This window comes from Xiphias gladius, chromosome 13, assembly GCF_016859285.1.
Source record: "Xiphias gladius isolate SHS-SW01 ecotype Sanya breed wild chromosome 13, ASM1685928v1, whole genome shotgun sequence".
Classification (NCBI taxonomy): domain Eukaryota; kingdom Metazoa; phylum Chordata; class Actinopteri; order Istiophoriformes; family Xiphiidae; genus Xiphias; species Xiphias gladius.
The window spans coordinates 2,097,606-2,123,104 of record NC_053412.1 but is presented as its reverse complement, the minus strand read 5'-3'; the positions used below and the strand labels follow the sequence as shown (position 1 = coordinate 2,123,104).

The 25,499-nt window shown below is 42.6% G+C and overlaps 1 long non-coding RNA gene across 1 annotated transcript; it reads left to right on the top strand.

Moving 5' to 3' along the window:
* Positions 1-1,513: 1,513 nt before the first annotated feature.
* On the top strand, positions 1,514-18,073 carry LOC120798354. The gene is made up of 3 exons (XR_005708695.1): positions 1,514-1,655; positions 2,818-2,921; positions 17,616-18,073. It is a non-coding gene; the product is annotated as an uncharacterized LOC120798354 (long non-coding RNA).
* Positions 18,074-25,499: the final 7,426 nt, after the last annotated feature.

Here is a 25,499-nt window from a genome sequence, read left to right as displayed (position 1 = left end):
TCTGGTCTCTCGCAATTTGGGCAAAAAAAAAAAAAGTAAAGGTCAGCCACGTTAGTCAGATTGCGCTCGACAAATTCTAAAAAGGCTCGCTGGTCACGCCGAATGTATTCCCTGCAACATAATTAGCCCCCTCAAATCCCTGTCGTGCCAAGCTACCGGGTGTCTCAAAAGCCCCACCCCTTCCCCTAAAATGCCTTTCACCTCTGCTTGCTCCGCAGTGAAGCCCCCCCACCCCTTCCTCCTCTTCCCTTCCTCTCCCATCTCGCCACTCCATCACACATTGTTGCTGCCCTAAACTTGCCGCAGATGCAGTCGGCCGATGCATAAATTAGTCATCAACATTAGCATTAGCCAGCGCGTGGCACCCGGTGCCAACTGCTCTCCGAACGGCCATAAAAGGTCATGTTTTGATGACTGAATGCCACACAGGCACCTTGGCTCCCCGGAGGAGGGTTCCCCAGGTGCACGTGAAAGGTTAAAAATTACCTACCCGCCGTCGCCTGTCTCTGGCGAAGGAAATAATTAGGGGGTTTTTAGGGAGCGGCAGAATGCCTCCCTGTCAGATGACAGAGCGTTACCTAATGGTCGTATCTGGGGAAGAGTCAACCGGCCTGTCACTCTCTTGACAGGACAAATGAGCATAATGGTGGCAGGGAAATGGGCCCCCCCCCCCTTTTTTTCTTTTTTCAGCCAGGGAGGTGGGGAGTGAAATGGCAGCGCCTGAGCAGAATAACACAAGGACGTTAACCTTTTACATAAATCTGTTAACATGTGTATGAGTGCTGTTTAAAAGTGAGGCTTGATGCTCTCCTCCTCCAAGGTGGGCCGAGCCCGTTGGAGTTGTTTTTTTTTCTCTCTCTCTCTCTCTTTTCTTTTTTCCTCCTCCTTTCTGTTTGAATTTGTTAAACTATATTTTCATTTCGCTGCACCAAAGTAGATTTTTCGTCACATAAATTTACATTTGTCCTGGAGCTTGGAGAGAAGAAAACCCAAACAATAACAGAGAGAGAGAGAGAGCAGGGATTTAAGAAAGTAAATGAATGGATAAAAAAAAAATGAAAGTACAGTCAGAGCATCATGAAATACATGTCACAATCCAGTATTTCAAAATCTATCCCTCTACACGTAGTAAATACTTGTAATGTTTATCATTTGATGTTAAATTAAAACCAGAGTCAGCAGAGAAAAATACTAGTTTCCCAGTGTGTGATGATGCCTGGTTTCATCATTACTTTACACGCCACTTGTAGTTTTCCCCGAAACAAGGTGAGAATTCTGTTTTCAAACTCAACACTTCCTGCAGAACCTTCGCAATAAAAGCCCTACAGCAAAGGACAACTGATGATGGCTTTTAGCATGAAGCGGGTTTAGGCAATGTTGAGGTGAGAACAAATGAAATGAGAAAAAAGAGGGGAAATGCAAGACCAAATGAACCGGTACGTTTGAGCCTGACAGCGCCAATGGGTGGGATTTAGTCTCTGGGTTCACGCTCCGAAGCGCAAGGTGGCGGTAGAGCACATCGGACGCTGCAGTTGGTCGCCATTTGCAGTTGAAAAATTAACAGGAGAAGAAGAAGAAGATGAAGAAGGAGGAGGAGGAGGAGGCGGTGTTGAGGCATGGCCGTTGGGCAAGGCAGCAGCAGCAGCTCAACGCAGGTTAGTTAGGCTTTGAGCGAAGAAGAATGAATGAAATGTGAGTGTACGTGTGGACATTTTTTTCCCCCCCTGCGACTGTTAATTAATTCCTTGAACTCCCGCAGGTGCGTCTTCCGCTTTGGGCGAAGACACAGACACAATCAAGGACCCGCACCCGCCATTTCTGTTCAGACATTTGCTTGACACTACCACAAAAAAAAAAACGCCGCTTGAACTCAAAAACAAACCCAAAATCAAAAACTTTTAACAAGTTGAGCGACACCTGAGCCCCGTTAGCTCACCTGCGTGCACACCTTGGTTTCTGGTGGCGAGGTGAAACCAGAAAAGCATAATTAAACAAGTTGTTTTTCTTTCTGTTTAAAATGGCTGTAACAGAGGAAGAGGAGGATTAAGTTGGGGTTTCCCTGCTGCTCTCTGGGTTTGTGTGTTTAGTCTTGAAAATTTCATGCTCATACAAACAAAGTGGCCAAGTTTTTGCCTCGAGAAAACTGGGTTTTGACATTTTTGACTCAATTGGAAAAGGGGGGGTAGAGCAAGGCTGTGCTGAATGAAGTTTAAATATTTTCGCAACAAGGTCAATTTCTGACGATAAACAACAGCCATGAGCAATCAAGTGGTTTTTTGACATGCTCCTATGAAAAAAATCACAATAACTGAGACTTGTGGAGGTTTGTAGGTTAACTGTGGATGAAAGTTTGCTATATTTCAAGTGTGAGTGGCAGTTAATGTACTTGAAGTAACTCATGTGTACAAGGTTAACCTGTCAGTAAAACTTTGTTAGCTGTTAATGACGTGATAGATAGGGAATTGTTATTTTTTTGACTAAAAATGAACGAATTAAAGACACATAACGGTGAACTTCCGATCATTGAGTACAGTGGTCTTCAGCATTGAGCAAGGCACTAACGGCCAGAGATGAGGCTGAATTCCAGAGTTACAGGTTAAATTCCCCAGTGTGAGACATGAACCCTGCGAGGTTTAGGGGTTTAAACCCCCCCCCAGACCAAGGCACTAACACAGCTGGGGTTAGGGCGACGGGGTAGAGATTTCCTTTCCAGAGCAAGGCACTAAGGGTACCAGACTTACTGTACTCATACTGGTGCAAGAAACTGTATATTGATACACTGATCAAGCAGCCTGCCATCTCGTCCCGCTATTACAGAGCCGGTTGAACAGATCCACCACTGCACGTCCTCCTCTGCCGGAGATCCAACCTGCCCGTCGCTGTGAATCTCCCTGAGGTCCCACCACTCACATGTCGTCTGGGTAAGGTGATTACTCAACTCTGCGCCGTACAACTTTTCTCCTCCTGGTCCGCTTTAGTTTATCAGGTGCCGTCACTGAGGAGTTGTTAATGTACTGCATACATCACGTGAAGTGTTTTTAAAAGGTCCTGCGGAAGTAGCAGTGGTGCAGAATTAGCCTCACATTTGGATAAACAATTTATTGACTATTCTGGTCTCGAAAAGAACTCCTTATCAAAACTTTTTTTATTTAAATTGGATATGAACATACACTTGAGATTAATTCCAAGTAAATGTGTTTAATTTTTACAAAAATGTGTATGTGAAACAATAAAATTAACAGAGAATAATGTGTAATTTTAGGGGTATAGCTAAATCCTATCTAGTCTGAAATATATATTCTTAAACAAAAAGTATGAGCGTTGTGAACAAGCTTTCTACTCAAACTTTAGATTTTGCTTTTACAGCGTTATCATTTTTAAAGCACTGGGAGCCGTTATTATGTTAATGGTTTCAAGGATGGCACACAGTGGATAACATGGCATCCTTTTTCATTTAGAAACACAAAATGTTCCCAATAATTCCCTGCACCTTTTTTAGTTGGACTTTTACCTTTTGAAAGTATGTATAAAGCGAGCGGCTCAGGTAACTTCGGGGATGTGAATTTCGAAACCTGCAGTACCCTGCCGTAACGTGCAGGGAATTCTTTTACATCTGGCCTAAAGTTAGCGTGAAAGCAGGATCATTTCAAGGGCGGATCAAGATTTTTTAAGTAGAATGATATTCGGTCAAGTTTTAAAAAGTGAAATGAAAACCATTGGATCTTTATTATGGTCCTGACCAGAATGCAGGTGGATCTCGGATTAGTCTCGGCGGTGTTGGTCTTGTCTACATCCTCTCGTGTTCAGTCTCTAAACTGATCTCCTGTTAGCTCTTCACACCTCTGATCAGCCTCTGAGGTGCATTTTAACTCTCTCCTGCCCCCCCAAACTGGCTTAATCTCTGTACGCTTCCTGTGCCACATCCTGCATGCTAACAGAGGGGTTATTAACATAACAAACTTAAATGCCCTATATAAATAATACGTTCGCAGAAATGCAAACCGGCTCAGCTGACACAGTCTAGGCAGCGCCTCCAACATCTGTTTATGAGCACTTTGCCTAATGATATCATCCGATATCATTAACTGTGGCAGTGCGCGCCGCAGCAGCAGGTGCAGCTGTTTATGCCCCTCCAACACCTCCCCAACACACACACACACAAATACACGCAAACACACACAAACACACACACGCGCGTGCGCGCATTTGAAGAGAAAAGACGTTCACAGTCTCCTACCACAACAGCACCAACCCTTCCCTCCCTTCCACCCCACGAATCGCCAAACCGCTCATTAGGACAATTTTCCCCCACAAAAAAGCGGCCCCTATGATTTCAATCTGTATATCACCTGTAATTGTAGTTTTTAGCGAGAGCCTGATTCCATACATTTAGCAGGAGTAAACTGCGACTGCGGGTGTGAGCGCTGAAAGCACGCCTCTTGCCGCGGCCGCCAGCTGCAGGGGCTGTTTTTAGATGGCAGTCGCTTTCTGTGGGGAGGCTCTATAGGCCTCCCGTGTGTGTGTTTGTGCGTTTGTTTTCTGGGGGAGGTGGAGGCGGAGCTTGGTGGGCCCCTGCTTTGTTTCCTGACTTGGTTTTTACTCTGTTTAGATGCTCGAAATTATGGAAAATTATTGAAATTATTATTTCTGGCAGCAACAATGAGGCAGCTTCCTCTTCCTGACCGGAAGGCCACGCTCAGGGTCTTCACAGGTTCTCTGGAGCCTGATTTGATTGTACGCTGCTGTAATTAGTCAGATGGTCCATTCAAATGTTGTGCGACACAGAGCTATCTGTTGGATTAGCACTGTACCCGTGGTGATTACAGTATTTATAAATCCAAAACAAACAATGTATATGGCAAAATGTTAACTGGCTCCTTCTTCATTTTTATTTCGGGGAAAGGAACAAAATAAGACCCGTCAGCTCTCAGTTGTCAGGTGCAAGTTGGAAAAGTTATTCTTTATTTTAAGACTTTGTTGTACAAACTGATCACAATATTAAAGAACTACAGCAGGTATTTTTCATATTTTACCCCATATTAAGAATCTGGAATAGTTAATATTATATACCATCTCTCTTTGGTTTAATCGTGTCGCGAAGGGTCCAGTTCTCGTGCTTCAGGTCTCTGTGTCAATATGTGTAATAACTCAGTGGATCGAAGTGGACTTGCAATCGGTTCCTGTCAGGTGGCGAATCATTATCACGGTGTTGCTCCTCTGCTTGACTGCAGCTTGTTGTTAACTGGTGCCCCAGTTTGGGTCTGCGTGGGTCTACTTTTCCTCAGATGAAAGCATGTTGGATTCTGGTTCCACAGGCCCGGATTTGGATGAGGTTGCAAAAATTGTGGCTGTCCTTTACTTAACTGCTGACTATTTTGCAAACAATAGTTGTTTGTTTCAGATGAGTATATTTTTCCATCTTCCATTATTTTTTGTTTTTATTTTTTTGTATTCATTTCTGTATGTTAAAAAATGTATTTGCAGACTTTTTACAAATCTGTCTGCATTTAAACGATATGAACATGCAGTGATAATAGAACTCAAAAAGAGTTCAGACTTTATGGACTACACAGTGCTGGAGAGTTCAATGTGTTTTCTTGTTTTCATACCGCATGTCAATAAATGGAAAATAAAAGGCCTTCAAAAAATTTGGAAAAACGTATGCACAAATCTGAAATCCTGCAGTATGCATTGGGAAATGGTTAGTAGTAATATGACCAGTACCAGATTCACCAGGAATCTGAGGGCAGCTTTGCAAATGTGCTTTGTTCACTATGGACAAGCTCTTTCATTTTAAACGTAATAGCCACTTGAACTTTTTATATAGAAACTGAGGATAAAAATGTGCACAGAAGGGGTCGCCTGGGGGGTAAGACGACTAATTGTGACACTTAAAAAATTGAGATGTTAAATTCAGAAATGTAGGGGGGGTTAATAAAAACGGGTATATGTATAGGTCACCGGATGAAAGAAATCTTGACAATAGTGCTGTTTCTACCTCATCAATTGACTTAGTTTTTAACCTGGGTTACTGCAATTACTAGTCTTTTCATTAAAAAAAAAAAAACTAAGAGAAAGAGACTTGTATTTGATGCTCTGGCATCAGGGGGTTAAGGGGCCAAAAGTTGCAAAAAAATCCTGGTATTGGTCCTTTTAATAAATCCCATGCAAACAACAGTCATAAATACTATGATATATTTTTGCTTAATTTGTAATTCTCGGTTAGTCTTTAATACTTTGAAACTGTAAATATCAGCGTCCCACTTGCATGTTTCTTCTCCTGCAAATCTGAAATTCCTCGCTCTGACAGTTCTACCCAAAGACAAGCATGTTGGCACCCAGAGGAGTAGTCTTTATTTGCAGGCAAAGACCCCGACACTGAACCCGCTCAGAGCACTGGGGGCCAGCAGGGAATACACGCCGACCACACACACCAAACTTTGTCGTTCACAAGCTCATATCCAAGCTTGTTAACGCTATAGTATCCATTTACACACGAAACAAAAACACACACATGAAATATAAAATATATTTGAATGTGAGGGGGAAAAAAACCCATGTACACAAAAAACACACACTCCTCCTCCCAGCTGTTCTCTAAATGTTGATTACACAAGACACCGGGGGAGCCTCCTCCTCCCTCCTTCCTCCCCACTCCTCCTCCCTCCCTCCTCCCTGCTCGATCCGGTAGCCGGGCGATTACCCCACGATGAGGCTGTGCGGGACCGGCTGACCCGAGGTGCTCGGTGACCCGGGGTTGGGGGTCCAGACAGGGCCGTGGCCCCGGGGCCTCTTGGCTGGATTCTTCTTCCCCCTTCTCTCTCCTTCCCTCAGCTCTGTGAGCAGCACATCTCTGGATGGGAGACATGGGCAGAGACAGCAACGGCCCGGAGACAACTGGCCGTGGAGCAGAACGCAGAAATAAAATATTCAAATCATAAAAACTCCTCCGCCGTCAAGACGCTCGGGTAACTTTGTGTCAAATGAAGTGGAGATGGGGGGAAGAGTTAAAGTGAGATGATTTTTATCCGATGTGATTTTGTTCAGAGGAAATTTGTACATTTTCAGGCATTCCGCTGAGACTTTTATCCATCAGGAAAATAAGATTAAAGTAAATGAGGCAACATGCTTATATGAAAATGCTTTTTATCAGTCTAAATCACCACGTGGAGCTTTAACAGAGAGAAGTTTTACGTTCATGTGTAGGCCTTCTAATCAGCCTCTATTAGTGACTACTAGGAGACTACAATTAGATGAAAGTCAGTGATCAGGAACATCAGGAAATAGTTGCAGAACAAATTTCAAAGTGCTAATCCCAAGTGGTGAACATTCGATGGCCAATAACCAACATTTATCTGCCACCGTGCCGTACGCAGACATGAAAAATTTAAATTGGGTAGCTACTACATGGTAGGAATTACCTAAATAGTGTCCAAAAATGTTTGAAATACAGGTAAAAATCCATTTGATGTACCATGTACTCCTCTATAAAGTGTATAGTAAGTGGATGATTTCAGCCTTGATATCTGAAATTTAATGTAAATGCACAAAGCAATTAAAAGGAACCTTTATGAAAAAGGTCGATTTCTTTTGGAGGGACGTGATTATTTGTTCACGGAAAGCATTGACTGCATTTTTTTAGAGCGGCAAAAATTTAATGCAATTTTTTTTTTAATTTTTTTTTATTTTATAAAAATCTATGCCTCTAATGACAATGTGGAAACAGTGTGACAGTGTGAAAGGAGTCTCTGGTTGCAGTGAGGCTTTACAGAGCTTTACAGTGAGTTTCAGCTCCACTGTTTATCTCTCCAGACTGCAACTCTCGTAAATTTGTTCACTCTCACCGCTCTCATAGCGTCGTTTTCAGCCACAGCAGGCAGCTGTTTTCAGAGAAACAGCTGTAGTTTAAAAAAAAAAACTCCACTACCTGCTCGGCAGCAAACAGCAGACAGGAACAGTTGGAGACTATCTGGTGAACATAGTGGAGAATTCAGCAGCTGAAGAGCCAGATATTTCCCTCAGGAGTTGGCAGAGGCCAAAAGCAGTGGTCAAAGACGGGGGATACTAGACTTAGGTTCGTCAGTTGGACATAAACAACGCTCCACATAAATGATAATGTTGTTTGGTAACTGCTGGATTTGTAATCAAGCAACTGTTTGCTATCAAGTTCACCATATCAACGTGGAAGGTCCACAAGTAGTTTCTGCTGCCCCCAAGTGGCCAAAAAAGGCAGTTATTGCCGGTTTAAAGGTAGATTACGACCGAAACTGGATTTGTGGGGCTGATGCTGATAACGACTTTTAGGGAGTAAAAATTTCCAATATTGATATATCAGCTCTTTAATATATACATATAGTGTGTGTTAGTTATATTGAATAGGGAAAATGATGGTTGATCGTTGTTTATTAACTTCCCAGCAATGCATTTCACAAACTAGCAACTCAATGTGACGACACCGCATGACTGCTCAGCTGTGATACGTACGTACAGTGTTTTATAACGGTCGAGTCGGAGTGCTCTCTGTTGGGCAAACTATGTGATGAGACCATTTCTAAATTACCCCATGCATCTTTTTTCTGCATTATGTTCTGTTAATTTAAAAACATAGGCTGATACCGATATATCTGTGATTGGCAGATATATCGGTCGGGCTTGGTCTAGAGGTCCCCCCCCCCCAATGTGTGCAAAAAACACTATGGTAGATGGAAAGGTGATAACTGTGGATGTAGATGCACAAACCTTACGTCTCACTCTAATCTCATTTGGCAGAGTAACGCTTCCCGCTGGCCTGTAATCAACGCAAGAATAGATGAGCAAAGTAGCCTGTCAAACGAGAGATCCAACAGCAACTTTTTGGGAGGTGGCCTAAGGTGCCGAAAGTGGGTTTTGGAGGCCAGAACAGCTGGCAGCTGTGCAGCTGGCCAAGTAATTAGTCAGTAGCGGAGTTCCTTTTGGGTAGAACTATTGTCATGTAAATGCACTTGGAGAAAGTTTTTTTTTGTTTGGTTTTTTTGGGGGCTTTTTTTTGTTTTGACTGACACTTAACTGCAAATGGCCATTTTCGTTGTGATTCTTCTGAAGACCTGGCAAAGTCCGTCTTTTCTGACGGATGTGAGTTAAAATATGGTTAAATATAGTACAGTGCTTTGTTAAAATAAAAAATAAAAAATTGATTGTGATTCGAGAGAAGAGGGATGCACGACAGCTAAAATAACGAAGAAGTCTGTGACCTTGGTTGTGCAGTGAAAGGGGGTAATGGCGGCATACTGAGAGCCGCCGACAGCGGCGATGCCCCGGCTGCAAAGGAAACCTGGTTTAAAAGCTCCCAACAAGCCGTTTTGGTCGAAGTTGCCTGACTTAGCTTCTAAGCTGAGTTCTGAGGCTAACTCTGAAGATAGCGATGCTGACGCTAGCACACGTGATGCCATGGCAGAGGAAAAAAAAGACTGTGGGTCCACTGGTGCTGTCGCAAACTTGAAGTCGGATTCTTTTTTCTGGTTAATATTTTGTCAGCAATAGAGAACGCGAAAAACAGAGATTTATGAGTGTGTCGAGCGGGTCAACCACGCAGAGATCTGGATATCCGCAATAGAGGATAGCATCAACACTCAAGGGGCTAAAGATTAGACCCTCGAAAATAAAAACATAGACCTTGAGGAGAAGGTGCTGGATCTGGAGACTAAATCGAGGCGGTCAATCATTAATCTGCCCGAGGAGGGGGAGGACGCTCGCACATCCCTGGAAAACTGGTTACTGGAGGCTCTGAACTTTGCACCGCAGCGAGCTGCGTTGATTTTGAGGAGGGCACACCGGGTCAATCAGATGATTACCTCTTAACGTCCTTGTGATGAAATTCCTAAATTACAGGGATGAAATGTCTGTGATAGCAGCCGCCAGGGGGAAAGGGACAGATTCTTCAAAGTGGCCTGAAAAGGTATAAAGACAACAGGGGACCTCATGATATCAGATGGGACCATTAATTTCTCATTTGAGAAATTGGTTGCCAGGTATGATGTCCCACGCAAACCGTTCTTCAAATACCTACAGGTGAAAAACTTTATTAGATTATCCCAAAGTCAGTGTTTGTCAACCCCCCCCCCATTATATATTTTGGAAAAGAAATGCAAGAAAAGAAATGCCTTTCGGAAGGATGTTATCTTAAAACTACATAATCTTTTAGTTGAGGGATCCTCTGAGTCTTCTTTACTAAAACTTAATCCCTCGAATGAGGATGTACAACAGGATTTCCCTTCTGAGGACTTGGAAAGCAGCATTTGCTGAAGCACAAACATAAACTGTCAACAGTCTGCTCAAATTGCTGCAATATAACTGGCTGATGGGGACACATGTGCCACCAGAAAAGCCCCCAGGATCAGGTGTGGACAAGAGAAAGGGACCTTTTTTCACTGTGTTTGCGAATTTGATGAATTTAACCAGTTCTGGAGGGAGATTAAACGAACTGTGGAGAGTATATTGGGCATACACTTAAAACATGACCCGAAGTTGTTCATTTTAGGTTTACACCCTGATAAACGCCGTACACCTAGGAAAGCTACTGTTACCTTGACTGCTTGCAAAAAGGGTTATCTGACTGTCTACTCGAAGGAGGAAGACCAGTAAACTCAAATTTTGGTCATCAATTGGATTAAGGAATCGTACGTGACCTCACCCCGTGGATAAGATTACTTAGGCTATTAAAGGTAAACAATCTCTGTTCGAAAAAGTTTTGTGTCCTTTTTATACAATAGAGACCGTGGATCTAAGTAATGGGATGACTGTGGCGGACGAGATCCTTCAAGAGTTGAACGAACTCTTTTTTTTTTTAATACTTGATTGTTCTGTTCCATGTGAACTGTGTCTTTGAGTTTGACAATGACGTACAAATAATGAAAGGAAGACGTGAATATAACAATAGGGGAACCCTTGTGAAAAGCACAAAGTCGTGATCATTATTGTAATTATTTTTGATTTTATTATTATTTTTACCTTTTCAGTTACATATGTTTTTTGTTGTTTATTCTTTGCATTTGTTATTGTCCGAATGCCTGACAGGATAAGGGAAGGCCTAATTTTAAATTTTGGACAGTAATCTATTTGCCTTTTGATATCTCTCTTGCTGGATGAGAACTTTTTTTTTCCCTCCTCTGTTGTAGGAAGTAATTTGAAAATATTAATAGATATTGCTGTAAAAAAAAAAGAAGTGCAGCGAATGTCTTAATTTTCACTTCACAAATTTCCTAATGGGGAACCTAAAGAAATCTCTCTGCTTTAGCACCCTTAGGCATTAAACAGTGGAGCTCACACTGAAGTTAATGATCAACCTTAGTGCAGAAAAACTGTGTTTAATCCCGCAGAGAATGTGCAACATTGTTTTTGGAGCTGATTTATGTTTAAGTGCATTATTATGATGAGGCTGCACTCCTGATAAACTTACTTCATTTGCTAATTCCAAGAAAAAAGCACAAGTCTGAACACAGACGTCCATTGAAAAACTTCAGAAATTTGCCATTTCATTTTTTGGAAATTGCATTTCTGCAGCCAGTACTTTATGCACTGTTTAGGCAAATCGTCTGCGTGTTAACACACAGACTGATCCACCACAACATTAAAGCCAGTTGTTGGTTTTAATGTTGTTGCTGATCATTGTATTTAACGTGATGTTTTATTATTTATTATTTACTATTTTATGCTGGAATCAGAGGAACTGACATTGATGTCTTTCCAGATTGTCTGTGAATTACATTAGGTGATCACAGCGCTTTAACCAGTCCTAGCTTAGAGACGCCTACTATCTGTGCAAATGTGACTACAAATTACAAAGATTACAAAGATAACAATTTCATTAACACCTTTTAAATGTGCTGTTACCTCTTTAATGCTGATGTAACAAGGGCAATGAGACAAAAAGAGGGAAGCAGCAGCAGAAACAAACACAATTTATGAAAAGTAAAAAAAAACAAACGGCATTTTGCACTTAATTTCTGTGTGGTACTAGTAAAAAATGTTAACTTGTTTCGAGTAGACAGAATCTACATATACATGTATTCAGCATTCAGTCCCTGCATCAGCTGTCTCTTAGCCTGAACTTCCTGCTGGTTAATGTATGCTCACTGTGAGTCTGCCGGACCTGTCTGAAGTGATTTCTGACGGCCTTGTTTAATTAGCCGGATGTGTGTGTACTTTTATACATATTCATCGGCCGCAGATTTCAGCCCGATTGATGTTGTAATTGATTCAGAAGGTTTTATAATTCCTGACCAGGAATTTCAATGACTTTGCAATTTGGGGGGGACAGAGAAGAGGGGGAGGGAAGATGGGAGGGAGGGGGGGATCTGAGGAGATCTGAGGGTGCAAGGGTTTCTGCGTCTACACCTGAGGAAACGTTAGCGCATCTCGGGTCGGTGTGTTTTCAATCATTTTACAGAGGAAAGGAGAGGGAGAGGGCCATGTGAGCTGCTTTGTTGTTCCTCTTCCACAAGTAAATTACACATTTAGGATTTATTAAGACAAGAAACAATTTTCAAATAGTGAATCTGTGCAAGCCTCCATGGAGATGTGCTCATTACTCTGTAGCCCCAGGCCATGTTCACCGCCTCGAATGCATCCTTTTTTTTTTTTTTTTTCTCTTTTTCTCTAACCCTCTGTCTGTATTTTTTCAGCGCTGCATTGCCATGCCTGATGCCGTAATGTCACAGCGGTTTGTTCAAAGCGGTGGCGATGATTTGGGCTCCCAGCAGGTGCCGCCCCGATGTCTGTTCAATTATTAAAGTGAGGGCCACATGGATGCATTACAGCCGCCGTCCCCATTAGATAAAAAGACGACGGCTTTTGACATGGCGCATATTTCCTCTCTGCCTCACAAAGACGCCGCCGCTGCAGTCCTTTTTTGTTGCTTCTTTTTGTTTTATTCATCACCGTTCTCATGATTTTTTTTATTTTATTTTGCTATGCATGGAAATATTAAAGAGCCATTTGTTCCCTTTCAGTGTTGTAGGCACAAGAGCTATCGTGATCTTTTTGATTACATCTCATCAAACTGAGGTCATGTCTGCTCCTTGTAGCTCCCTCTACTCTTTTTACCCCCCCCCCAGTGGCCCCGATCTACCCATGAAAACGGCCTTCGTGGTGATAAATAAATCATGTAGTGGACACAAAGTTAAACCTTGTCACAATCGCTTCCAGCAGTCGCTTTCCTTGTCTTTTTCCTCTTCTTCCAGTGCTCAGATGTTTATTCTTTGATGCTGTAAAGACCAATCAATGCCTGAACAAAGGCGTTGAAACTAAAAGATGCCACCTATAAATTCTTTATCTGTTCTTTCTTCTCCCTTCCTCATTCAAAAAAAAAAAAATCTCTTAAACTTTTCTTCTGCGTCAAGTAAGACTGAGCAGTGGCAGGGACTGAAATGCAGGGTTAGATCCACACGAGGAGATCTGTGTTTTTAAGTAGAAGAGACCTATGTGCGTGAATCTGGCCGTTTGCACGTTACGTCCTAATCCAAAACCTTGATGGACTGATAAATAGTCACAGTCGGGTCACAAGGTCAGTGGTTCACAAACAGACAGGCAAAGGTCCAGTAGTTGGGCCTTGGACCGGTTCCTGCTCATGGAACATTTGCTGCCGGGCCATGAGAATAATGATAATGACAATTAGATAAATTTATAGGCTATATGGTACTTCTGCACTAATTACCTTGCACTTGGCACAAGTCTGTCTGTGCTGTATTTTTTCCCATTACTCCCTGTCACACCGCCAACAGCAATATAAACATTGTTAAACTACTGTACGTCATCAGAGTATGAGGGTAACCGGTCCTCCGTGTGGCATTTGAGCCCACAGACAGACTAAGGAGCGACGTCCTGCCTGTCTTTACCTGAGTTAGCCACATCAAGTGGATGTTGGACAGTATTTCTTGTATTTCCCCCACAGCAGAGGGATATGTTCTGGTAGTGGTAAGCATTTGACAACTATAATTACGAGTTACCTTTCAGGATACGATGCCACAGAAAAATCATACGATAAGCTTAAATATTACAGTGCATTTTTAAAGATTATTTTGTCCCCCGCTTTTGGCTTACAGAAAATACACCAGGACAGAATACAGTAGATCAAATCACCCAGTATTTCATGAAAATACAATTAGAGAAAAGTCCAAAGAAATTCATAAAAATATGTGTAGAAAATTACTTAATTTATCTTGATACATTTATCTTGTTTCTCTGAAGGGGCCTGCAACAGGAAAATGGTGTTTACCAGTACTTTTACTTGTGATACTTTAAGTACATACCACTGCATGCCCTTTTAGTATTCGTATTAGCTTCAGCTGAACTTTAGAATGTTTTTGAAACAGTTGGATTATGGTTAACTTTGGGTTTTTGCTAAAGGTTTTTCTTCCACAGAGAAAGTTGTTTGTATTTCACGCGGTTGTGTTTATGTGAAAACTCAGTGTTCAAGGTTCTGATATTTCAAATGCTTTTCTCTGATCTTTTCAAGTGAAGAATAAAGTAGTATCAGGCCACACATGCAGCCCTCCACTCCCACACCAACACACCCCAACCTCTCCTCCTCCTCTTCCTCCTCCTCCTCCTCGTTTGGGTCTTCGCTGTGTGTTCTGTACATGCCAACAAATCCTAATTGCACCCCACACTCTTTTCTTCCCACCGATGCTGCGCGCTTCGTGCCACCAAATTCCTTGTGTGCTAATTAGGCACGCAACCACGGTGGATACACTCCTGACAGGTGCTGCTGGCCTGCCGGGGTCACACTCACACACACACACACACACACACACACGGCGAAAGACAGAGAGAGAACGAGAGAGACGCTCGTGCTCACAGCATTAAAAATAAATGGAGAGAGGAGAATAACGAGAGAGGCAAGACGTGTTAATTTCTAGCTTCCATCTGTTATTACATAAGCACTGCCAACAACTACTCATCTCTGGAAGAACGGCAAAAGGGGAAAGAGAGGTGGAGAGGAAACCGAAGAGCTGAAAAAGCAAAACAGCCATAACTGAAGTCCTCCTGCATGGAAGAAGAATTCCTCAGGGAGGCCGGTGGAGTAGAAATCAGTTTGATCGAGCAAATGCAAGCTTGAAGATTAATTTGAAGGGTTTCGCTTCCAAAACAGTTTGAACACATAACCTGGTGTTCTTTACTCGAAATGTGGCAAAAAAAAAAAAAAATTAGTCTTAAAAGTTAAGGCCTCTAGAGAGCTGGTATCTTCAGAAATGTTTAAAAGTGAGTTTTAACTTTTTCTTGCCTGGAAACAAGTTTCTACAAAGGAAACAAAAGCAGAAATAAAGTAGTTTGAACTTTAATGCCATCATGAATTTGTGAGAAGATTTTGGGAAACGCAAAGAAGACAATGAGTTTCTTAAGATAATGTTTCAGAACGTGTTTACCTGGCCACAATTGGAAACTAAAATGCTACTGTAAAGGCCCCTCAGGTGGCTTTAACTTGTTGGGGATGCTTAGGGCAGAAGCTCAACATTTTTGGAAATTTGCCTGTTGGGTTTTGGTTTCTGTCAGAGAGTTAGATGAGAAGATTGACACCACTCCCATATATACATTAAATATAAGGCTAAAGCTACCAGCCATATAGCTTCTTTTAGCTTAGCCTAAAGACTGGAAACAAATTGTTGGATGCATCCCCCTTATTTTGGACACTGGAAAAGGTGTGAAGGGAGGGGGTTTAAGAAACGGTAAGACCATCACACAAACACCTAGTGTGAGGAATTAGTTTGCCATATGGCTTCATCCATATACTGTTTCTTAGAAATATGGGCCTAAATATTAATATCCCGTATTTGCAGTTGTAGTAATGTACAATGAGGAAAACTTTTAATAATTTTGACTAGAATGATCTACTTCAGCTGTGTCTTTGTGATGTTTTCTCAAAGCTCAACATTTTCCACCAGCTCTTTCCCAGTGAAGCAACGCTGTAAAAATAATCCTGTGATGGTGAAGACATACCGTTTGTCATCTAACAAAAACATTTCCCCATCTGAGGAACAATGGGGCGAGCTGAAAACAAAGCGCTCCGAGGAGTGACGAGCACCTCGAAGGGCTGGTTGGGTCTCTTCTGCGTGTTTTGGTTCGGGATCTTTTCCACCGACGAGGCACTGAGGCCCAAGACGTGTTGATGTCCCGAGATGGCACTCATATCCTGTCAGCGACGGTGAGCGAGGTGCAGCGGACGAGAACTCTGCCTTTGTTTTTCTGGACGGAAAGACACGAGGAGAGGCTGTGAATGTCTCGCTTGTTTACAGGGACGGTGCAGATTCTTTCCCAGGGTGGAGGGACGGTACTGTCAAGATACTCACTGCCAGAATATACACAAGTTCACCATAGATCTTTGGGGTATTTCGACACTCCTATAGTGATATATTTTGGACCGGAGGGAAGCTAAACAGCTCAAAAGCCTGTAGCTGCTCCGTGTCTAACCGGCAGTGTGGGAACGCACATTATAATTGTTTGTTCAATTATTTTTCTTGGACGCTGCACCTGCACTTCACCAAGTGAACTCCTGAGACCAAAGCGTAATTAAGCCCCGCAGAGCAGTGCTGACGCCTGTTTAAACAGCAGAGAGGGAGTCAGATAAATACCTTTTTAGTGCTCAAGGTAACAAGCAAAGGGTGACAGTGAGAAGGCTCGCAGGGAGCAATTTCCTGTTTATTTGTCTTCTGATTTGACCTCTTTCTTGACAAGGTTCCAGGGCTTATTACCGAATCTGTCCTGCGCTCTAATCGAGGCACATTACAAAAGTTCAGCAGGCTGGAAGTGGCAGATGCGGGCGAAGGATAAAGGAGGCAGCTACTTGTGCTGAATGCCCTTTGAAATGTTCTCTGAGGTTCAAAATTTCACAGATAAGTAGCTCAAATGTTTGCAGAAATTGTAAATTGTGTTTTCTGACCTCCACCGGCCACTATAATGAGAATTTTTGCAAAGTGAAGTGCAGAGGTGTGAAGTTGTTTCATAGGAAAGAGAGAAAGTTTACACTTTCTGGCTCCTGCAAAGCTCAAAGCACAAGAAAACATGGAATATTTCATCTTAACTCTCACTGTATGTGGCTTTTGTCAGCTAACCCATAGTCAGATCTTCGTTATGAATACACAACTACTGCTATTCAAGACTTTTATAAGACACTATATCCTGGTGAGTTGAAGACTTTGACCTTTTGTCTTAAAAACCACCACTTCCTCCTTTTTTTTGGGCGAACAGTCACAACCACGGCGGATGTCTAAACTCTTCCAGTCAGTCTCTCTCACACTGATATCTGTTGGTGTCTTTGGGAATGACCATTTACATTCACAGCATTATTTACTGTTGGTAGCCGGGTCATACAGCACGCAGATGTCAGTCAGTGTTTTACAGCTTGTTCTGCTTTACACGGACTCTGTCTTCAGTCAACAGCTATCATTCCAGCCATGCATACCTCCCTCTATGCTTTCCACGCTCACCGCCCGACCTCCATGCATTATTCACAGCTACATTAAAATACCGGGCCGACAGTGAGAGTTGCATGTTAAGGCAGCTGAATCGGGGAGGTGCCGTCACAACAGCTGAAAGTGTCTGTCACAGAGCTATAACTTTTTTTTTTTTTTTTTTTCCCATAGTTCCCCGGCAGTGCAGCTGCCTAAATGAGAGGGATTAAGTTAACTCCCTGCTTAGAGGAAGAGCAGGCCCTGGATTAGGGCACTGGGCATGGACACAGAGAGCATTCAAGCAAGAGCCACAGCTTTTTAAAAAAGAGACGTGGGGGAGAGAGGAGGCAGCGGTGCACAGCCCTCACTGGGACCGACGGCCGAGTCGCTTGAACAACTACATTGACAAGTGTAACGTCGGGCCCGCAACATGGAAAAGTGTGTCGGAGCAGGGAGGGAGAACACTGGCGGACACGCCGACAATAACAAATGCATTTTTTTTTTTTTTTCCCTTTCCATCTCCAACTTTCAACCCACTCCCACCCCTCAATCTTGTTCTCTCATAACATCAAACACTGTTTTTTCAAAAAATAAAAGAAATGTCTTCTCTCCACGTAGAGCTTGGCAATAAAGGATGATATTGAAACCAATGTCCCAATATTTATAAGATTTACTCGTTATCGATGCAGGAGCCATTGTTTGTGGAGAGTTACACTGTTGGACTTTAGTTAGGCAATGTAATCAGACCCCATCAGCTGCTTTGATAAACACGGAATTAGACTGAGAAGGAAAACAATTTCCAACTGCCTATAATAATTTCAATCGTTGTTATTCGAGCTTGTTTTTTTGCACTTGTTGGAATCAACATTGCATGCACCTTTTTATTGAACATAGTAGAAAAGAAGTACTGGTTGTTTTCTGGGCAAAATAAGACTGAATCTGTCATGTGTGGCCTGCTGTGTGCGCTACACCTGATGGATACATACAGGATGCTCAGAACGTCGGGAGTCAGTAGGGGCCCCCAGTGATCATTTGTGCCCCAGGACCCCCTAGCTTGTTTACCTGGCCCTGAACAGAAGAACGGTTTTTATTAGAGGACGAGAGCATACCTTCATTGGCCTGAAGTAAACCTGGATGTGCTAAAGTCATTAAATGCATCACAACATCCCATCTTTTTTTTGCTTTTTGTGTAAATGCTCCAAAAAGAAACTAGAACTGCTTCCTGCATCTCTTTGTGAAACTAGGAGCTTAATATCTTCCTTTCCAACTTTTCAAAGCTGTGTTAAGATTTACTTTACTGTTGCGTGCAAACTCATTCTCGTCCTGCATGTTGCTGTTCAGCAAATAGTCCAATCATTCATACACCTATTTCAACACGTAACCTTCACTGGTGGTTACATGTTGTTCGATCTCCCCATACAGTAATATTCAGAGGTAAATGTATGCACACCGTGTTTTCTGAGCTCTTAGGGGGGAGAAAAAAAAAAAACGGGAAGGAGTGGAGATAAGAACAGGTGGTGAATCAGTGTGAGAAACATGAGGGAGAAAAACAACAGACACCTGCTCATGAAACCCAACCTGGTTCCTCCATCACATTCCAGCAGAGTTCAGCCGACTGAGCTGCTCAGACAGCGGCTGCGGAGGACACGCTCAATCTCCTACACTAAATTACACTGCTGACAGTGTGACCGTATGAGTGAAATGGCTTTTATATGGCAGATATATCTGTATACTATGGAAGGCAGACACAACTGTTGATGTAATAGTGACTGTTTTTAAGCTGATGATCATCACACACTAAAACTCCCAACTGAAACCTGCAGTAACTCGAACTGTTTGACCTTTCAACGCGTAAGCTAAAATCTCAAAACCTCAGAATTTAGATCTCAAGGTCCTAGGGTCCTGGACTCCAAGGCCCTTTACAAAGAAGCATGTTTACTGAATTACCAGAATAATTTGTGAAGCCAGTTTTAAAACATACATTTTCAAACCTGCAATGTTTACATATATGTAAACTAGCTTGCAGTTGTTTTCTTCCTTTCCTCTGTTGGCACCTATCTACAGTTCTTGGCATGGCAGAGCCACCAGCTGTCAATGAAACTGTAGAAATATGTAGGCGACATTGGCCGGCTTGCACCCATGCATGTGCGTCCTCATAGGCATGCATGATTTAAAAAAAAAAAACAACATGGACCCGCTCACAAAAATATTGCTCTGTAACCCCACTAGTGCTCAAAAACGCAGAAGGGTAACCTTTTTAACTTAGTTTAAGTTACAGACCAAAACAAATTCCTCGAGCAGATGCTCAATGACATCTGCCCACAGAGATCGATTTCTGGAAGAACGCAGAAATTCAAGGATGGACGCAGCACCTCCCAGCGTCCACATAAAATAAGTTAAATTAGCTCTTCTGATTTTAAAGTCGTAAAATTAACCATAATGGAAATGATTTTGCTAATATCATTACACACGGCACTCTATGCACCAGAAAGGTAACTGAAACCATACTGACCTACTAGAGCTATTACCAGGGTGAAAACGGGCCAACGTTGCCGAAAAACTTAACGGGATTAAAATGAAAAGCGGTTTTGTGACTTGCTTATCTTTGACACTGCTCTTGGAAGGAGCCCTGGAAACACGACCACACACGCATTTAAGATACACGCAGCCTGTTATCAGCACTAAGCCTAGTATCACAGCACTAAGGCTTAAGTGGACGTGGATGATTGTGGTGTCACTCTCCCAGAAACGTGGCATGTTGTTTTAGCATCAGTGGGATCAACCTGGATATTTGAGTAAATAATTAACCACCCCTGATATTCTGTCGTCTCCCCTGTCTTTTTTGTCGCTGCAGGGAGAAGAACCAGGCCTCAGTCACGTCAGCCCTGTGACATCGAAGCGACCGTGACACCGCGGCGAACGCGCGATGACGGATGCCTTTTTGTCTTGTGCAGTCAGGCCGCATCCTCTGGCCTGTGGACGACTGTAATTGCACCGACAGGTGACACATATGTGGAAACCAGAAGATGATGGGGGAGACTACTCAGATCATGTGACCTGCACCTCACATGCCTCCTCCACATACTGTAAGTGTGAGAAGACTTTCACTGTGACAGTAGATAAGATGTAGGAAACAAAATGGTCTCCTTAAATTGATCGACGCAGTACTTTACACTGGAATGATGCATACTTCAGACGTGTTAAAAAAATTGACTTGGAATGACTAAAAATCAAGTAAATTATTGTTTCCTAAAATTGTTCTAACATTTGCAAAGATTAAAAAATCATTTAACGGTGCCTTTTTTTTAAAAAACAAAAAAAAAACAACAAACACATAATTATAAAATTCATTTTGATATCTAAGCCAAGTCATTAGTAATAAGTGACTGGTTTTGAGGTGACATATTTGCAGGCCTCCAATGATAGTGTTAATTTTTCTACAGTTTGGGACCACATTACCCAGCAGCCCTGCCGCTTCCTTTCCCCTCCTCCCCTCCATTAACATTTGTTCCCTTCATTCGGTCTCTCCCTCCACTATGAACAGAAGTTTTGACTTTTAGCTCGGTTTGCTCCAGAAGAAGAACAGGGTCCTTGTACTGTTTTGTGCCATAAAAAACAAACAAGCATGTCATATACAGACTAGAGGCCACTTGAGGCACTGTTTAATGTTAATCGTGCTCATCCATCCATCCTTCCTTTTAAGCTGTGGTATGATGGGAAAATACGACAAAAGCCACATTTAACTCCTACGTTTTCCTTCTTGGGTGGATGGAAAATACCCAAACATAATCAGGCTCACGATTACAAACAGACATATAAAAAAAATATACAGGATTTTGTCTCAGTTGAATTGGTTTTCAAAACGTGCTGACATGCTCATACAGTTATACAATATATGTGGACCATACAAGGTAACACACAGCTTGAATCCAAAGAATACGCAGCAGAATAGTGCATATTGTGGTACAAGTGTAGGAGCAAGATGGTTGTAGTCACAGACAATTGATACAACTGTATTATTACATAAGGCCATTATTATTTTATATTATCATTTTTATTATACTAGATATTATGGCGTAAACAGTATTTACATTAGGCTTTATATGTTAAAGCATATGTACAGAGTGGACTATGCATACATATTAAAATATCTTTGGTCAGTTAAATACATGTTACTGCATACAGTATGTAGACATACATGTCCAAAAATATATGGACGCCCGAACATTATAGCCATATATGATTGTGGAGTGTGTCATTCCAAAAACGTTGGGCATGAATCTGCTGCCGTAACAGCCTGCACTCTTCTGGTGTCAGTCCTTTCACCAGATGTCGAACCTGGTGTGGTGTGATATTCAGAATTAAGAGGCCTTTCCCGAACCAGGACAGCTGCAAACCACAGGTACATACAGCATAAGAATGTGGACAGGGGTGTCTGCATACTTCTGGCCATATAATGTGTTAATCTGCACATACTGTGCAGCAATTCAGGTGGATTCAGGACATGCAGGACCAGAGGAGGTGGACTCAGAGTTCATTATTATTATTATTTGATCTTGATCATATATATATATATATATATAGAGATACATATCTATATATATATATATATATATATATATATCTACATGTAGATATGTATCTCTATAGATATGTTCTTTTTTATGATCTGGACATGAAACTGTCGGCATCACGACAAACTCAACCTACTTCCTGACCTCTGAGGGGAATCTCCCTTATAGCGATCAATGAAGTATCACATTTTAATACCTAAATTCAGCTCAACCTTCATTCAGTGCAACCTAATTATGACCCGTTCCCCTGGAATTAGTCTTTGAATCTTGACAAGCAGGGCAGCGGTGAATAATGTGCTGTTTGAACTAGATATTTGTATTTTGCTTGACAAACTTGAGGGAAACTTGGTCGAGCTCTTCGTCATCTGTGGCCCAATTAGCAAACAAATTTCCCGGGCTAACAGCGAAAGGAAAAAAAAAAAATTCTTGTAGGCGGATCATTAGCCGGAATTAAATGAAAATCCCCCTCAGTGCCGTGTCCTCACACCCCGACTGTTTGAAAGAGCAGCAGCTTGTTTTGTGCTGTCATATCCCCTCGTCGTTTATTAGTCAGGGCGTCCTTGATGGGCACCGCAGAACCGAATCCCAAGTCTTTGCCCCGGCTTCTCATCTCAAACACGTCTAAGCTGGCAAAGCTTGTGATAGCCTGCCTCTCCTCTAAACAGAGCGAGAGGCCCACGGGCCGAAGAACGAGATGCGGCTCGGTTTGAGCCCAGGGGAGACGGGCTCCGGTCCTATTTGTCAGAGCTTTCCATAGTCACTTTTCATCGACGGGTGGGCGGGGAGGCGGCGGAGGGCTCTAATGTACTCTCACTGTCTTCTTCCCCGCATGAGTGTTTTCTGTTTGGCTGCTGTCACTGAGAAAAGACACATAAGTACTCGCTCTGTCTCTTTTCACACACACTTTCTCTCTCTCAGACACACACTCCGCAGACGAAGCGATGTGCTCTCCAGGGTTGAGAATTCTTCCCTCTTTGTCTTTATCTGCTGGTAAATGTTGACAGACCACTGAACCTTGATGTTGGACTGTGACAGGCTTAGCTGTTTGTAAAGTGTTGGGGTGAGAAAAGAGAAAAACAAAGGGGCCTCTGGTGTGGTGGTTAGCCATCATGGCTGCTCAGCCCGCAGTGAAAGGACCTCTAACACCATCCCGGCTCCGCCACGGAGGCGAGTGCTCGGCTGCGCCCGGGTCGGCCAGCTCGCAGACCATTAGGGAAATGGCTGAAGGGTTCTCGTGTTTCAAACCCGGCTGCACCGTTCAAATTAATGAGGGGATTGTCAGCATATCAGAGTTGATGGGTGTGACGAGCGAGGCCCCAATACGGATCCTGAAAGCAAGAACGCTCAGGACAAAATTTACTTCAGCGAAAAGTCAGTGTTGTCTTTGGCCTAGTTTGTGCTGCAGTTGCCAACTTAAGTTTTCAGTTTCGGGTGCAGTATTTTTTTGTTTTGCTTTGTTTTTGACAGAAACTGGCTGGTGGTGTGAAGTTGACAGTAGGGTTATGGCTCAGAATTGACTTTTTACAGTAGATAATGATACACATATTAAGAATAAAGCTGCCAATGTTTTTAATTACTTAATATCTGCCATTTAAGTTATTTCAGAAAACTGCAAAGCGCTCCCCATCCGAATATTTTCATTGGAGTGCAAAAGCACAAATGATACTTGAGGAGGCTACGTGTGACATACATTTTGTTATCTGGCCATTAGGGTCCAAATGTGCAATTCGAAAAATCGTAACTGGTCAGAGTGTATACACCGTCAAATGTGTAAACACATCTATGTACACACCTAATGTGCTCATTCTTATTTATTTTAACAGTACCAACTTAATTTACATTATCATGCCTTTTTGCTGCATGTAAATAACAGGTAGAAACTTCTCTACGCACAGTAGTTAGGTGGTTGTATACATTTTTGGATGTTTTTAGCATGTAAACAAAGAATAATTTGCCAAAACCTAATACTCGAAGAAGTAAATATGAAAAATATCGATCATGTATGGCCAGGACTAGCCAACACACTGGTGAATGTCTACATTGGGGTTGGGATCCACCGGAGCCAAACGTCAATTTTTTGTTTTTGGCAATTCGACGTTGAACGTGTGTGACAGACTGTGGATCTCTTTTGTATTTTTTTTTTTAAGCCCACCAGCTGCAGTTCAGTCTGCTAGAAGTGTCACGGGCGCTCACCTCTCCTTGTTTGATATGCTTTCCCTGCATCCTTTTTTCCCCTCTCGACTTCCTGTGGGAACCGCGTTTGTCGAGCAGCGCTTCCCCTGACGAGCCGTTGCGGGTCACGTCTGAACGACCCGCCAACGTGACAGTTCATAAAGACACAAAGACACAAAGGTGAGGACAGACAATGAGGTGCGGCACTCGCGGGGTCTCGACCCGCCGGGGCGCAGAGCTTTGACGGTGACAGCGTCTTCCGACGAGGATGTCGCCCTGACACATCAGGAGGAACAATGGAGGCCGGGCCGGGAGGATGTAACTAAGCAAATTAAATCAGAGTCATCGGGGTTACTCTGAATGAAGATGAAAATGTGTCACACACCTCTGTGTTGTAGCTCTGTGGTGCTAACACGGCCTACAGGGACTGAAGAGAGAAAATTGGATTTCAGCTGCCGGTGTTTCACTGAAGGAAAAGTTAAACGTGTCCTCGGTGTCCATCCCTGCCAATATGCCCAAGAGTAAAACACTGCCTCTCTGACCTTTTGGGTGAAATGCACAGATATGAGGTTCCCGGGTGAAAAGCTTGAAAATCTTGTGAAATTACAAAACCAACGGGAACTTTTATTACCATTTACACCTGAGTTTCCAGCAACATCCATGACGTGTCTTTCCACAAGTTAAACATCTTGGAACACGCTGGAAGAACGTGCTGCCGGTCAGCTGCGTGCAAGAGGAGAAGAGTGGACATGTCAGTGGATCTGTCACCTGCTTGCTGGATTCGCGGAGTTATAGTTTTTCATCCTGCGCAGAGGGAGTCAAGTGATTTATCTGGCACTATAAATCCCATTTTGGCTATTGACGGCTCCTTTTGTTTTGTTTTTTTTAATGTTTCCACTCAGAAAGAAATAGATGGACAGTTTAGAAAACGTGTTTGGGTAGGTACAAATCGAATTTTGCGTTCGCAACGAAAGGGTAAAATTACAAGTTATAACAGCAGACATTTATGCTTTATGTGTTCACCTGTTCTTGGCAAAAGTTTCCACGAATCGGGTTAAAGCTCTTTGTTTAAGGTCTCGGCTAACATCAGTGAAAACGTCCGTCCCAGTAGGAAATGTGTTGTCACGCGTCTGTTTTTAAATCCAACTGATTGGAGACAGTTGAATGCTGAGTAAAATGTACAGTAATGACCCCTCACACTGTTTGATCTAAACTCAGCTCTCATGCACTCACAGTGGAAAAACATCCAGGTCTTTAGATAGCTTTCACACCGCTGATTAAACTAAAGCTGAGCTCATCGTTTGTCCTCCACATCCTGAAGGAAACTGTT